At 50.7% G+C, this 2,239-nt stretch overlaps 1 pseudogene; it reads right to left on the reverse strand.

Moving 5' to 3' along the window:
* Positions 1–111: 111 nt before the first annotated feature.
* On the reverse strand, positions 112–236 carry LOC129115380 (5S ribosomal RNA; annotated as a pseudogene).
* Positions 237–2,239: the final 2,003 nt, after the last annotated feature.

Here is a 2,239-nt window from a genome sequence, read left to right on the forward strand (position 1 = left end):
TGTCATTTCTATACCTGCAAGTCATGTTCTAGCTATTTCCTTCCCACCCTGTCGGTGTCCACTGAAAAAGCAGCAGCGCCCTCTGCTTTTTGTAAAAGAGGAGTGAAAAAAAGCTTACAGCACCTGGTATTCCCAGGCGGTCTCCCATCCAAGTACTGACCAGGCCCAACCCTGCTTAGCTTCCGAGATCAGACGAGATCGGGGCGTGTTCAGGGTCTCTCTCGGTCGTCCTCAGACGAGCTTCCATCGGAGTCTCCAATCCTCTCGGTTCTCCATACACCCGGCCAGCTCTGAAGAACTTTCAGCTCCCGCATCTTTCTTAAGCACGTCCACGTACGTTAGCGCGGAACGTCCTCGCGATCGATGCCCGCGTTGGTTCCCACAGGACCAGCCTGCTGGCCGGGAGCTCCCGATGTCTGTGGCAGTGGCCGGCCAGCTTCATCCTCCTGGATGCTACCTTCTGGTTGAGCCTCGGCAGCCGCCCGTACAGATCCTTGTTGGTAATGTGGGCATTCTGGTCTACATTCAGCACTGCTCGTAGCATCCTGGTGTAGCACCCATCCAAGGACTTCTGCAGGGTGGGCGTCAGGGTCCAGCTTTCGCAGCCATACAGGAGGACGGACTCCACAGTGGCATGAAATAGGCTCAGCTTTATGCGACGGGGGAGATTTGAGCGCCACACGCTTGACATAACATTCAGGGCCCTCCACGCCATTGCCTTCCTGATCTTAAGGTCTTGTTCTGTGGAGTTTACCCAGGAACCCAGGTATTTGAAGTCATTGACCTCTTGCAAAGAGCTGCCTTCTGATGTTGTAATCGGCAGATGGTCTGTGCAGATGTTATAGGTGATTACCTTAGTCTTCTTTATGTTCAGTCTGAGGCCAACCTTAGCACATTCCACCTCTACTCTGTTCAGGAGTTCCTGTGCCTGCTCCACGCGGTCAGACACCAGGCAGATGTCATCTGCGTAGTCTAGGTCTGCCAGGGCTACAGCAGGGCTTCTTCTAGACTTCCTTGGTGTGATTGTGAAGCCCAGCTCCTGCTCCCGCCCGTTGATGGCTTTCCTGAGCGCGTAGTCAAGGGCTATGATAAAGAGGAAGGGGGCAAGAGTGTCCCCCTGCTGCACCCCTGCCAGGATGTCGAACTCCTCGCTGATGCCATCTGGGGTTACCACCTTGGCTCTTGTGCCCTTGTACATGGCCTCTGTGGCCCGGAGTAGATTCGGGGGGACCCCGTAAGCTTTAAGGATTTTCAGCATCATGCTTCTGTTTATTGAGTCAAATGCTTTTTTGAAGTCAATGAAACATAGCACCGCTGTCAAGTTGTTCCTCTTCACTTCCTCAATGATTCTCCTTAAGGCCAGGATCTGGCCTACGGTGGTCCTTCCCTTTCTGAAGCCATTTTGGTTGTCCCTCAGGTGTGGGCGGTTTAGTATCATGCGGTTGTACATCTTCGCTATGACACAGGTCAGGCTAATGCCACGATAATTGTCCGGCTTAGCCAGATCTCCAGACTTGGGCACCGGGATGATATTAGAGAGGACCATATATCGGGTTTGATGTTTTCTATCAGAGCCTGGTTGCAGATCTCCAGTATGATGTTATCGAGATCGCAGTGTTTAGGACCTCTGGGGGGATACCGTCCGGCCCAGCACTTTTTCCTTGCTTCAGGGTGGACTTCACTGTGGCAAACTCCGTAGCTGTAAAGGGGCCATCGTCAATGTTGAGGTTTGTGAGGGTGGTATGGCCGTAAGCAAATATTGTGCCTACCAAAGGGCCTTTTAAAGATACTATATCACCACGCTTTGCTCTTTCGTCTATACAGGGAGCGCCTGCAGATTGCCAGACACACTCACAGCTTTTAAATGTCAAATCAGAATGTACAAAGTGGCTATAAGGATCACAAATGTAGTGCAGTAAAAAGATTAATATTTACTGTTGAAATGTAGAATACGTTAGCATAAAATTGAAAAGAAAATGATCGATGAGCTTAGGAATGATGAAAGCCATCATTTAACTGGATTTGTGTCATTTCTATACCGGCAAGTCATGATCTAGCTATTTCCTTCCCACCCTCTCGGTGTCCACTGAAAAAGCAGCAGCGCCCTCTGCTTTTGTAAAGAGGAGTGAAAAAAGCTTACAGCACCTGGTATTCCCAGGCGGTCTCCCATCCAAGTACTGACCAGGCCCGACCCTGCTTAGCTTCCGAGATCAGACGAGATCGGGCGTGTTTTTTTTTT

The sequence above is a fragment of the Anoplopoma fimbria genome, unplaced genomic scaffold (genome assembly GCF_027596085.1).
Source record: "Anoplopoma fimbria isolate UVic2021 breed Golden Eagle Sablefish unplaced genomic scaffold, Afim_UVic_2022 Un_contig_7399_pilon_pilon, whole genome shotgun sequence".
NCBI classification, from domain to species: Eukaryota; Metazoa; Chordata; class Actinopteri; order Perciformes; family Anoplopomatidae; genus Anoplopoma; species Anoplopoma fimbria.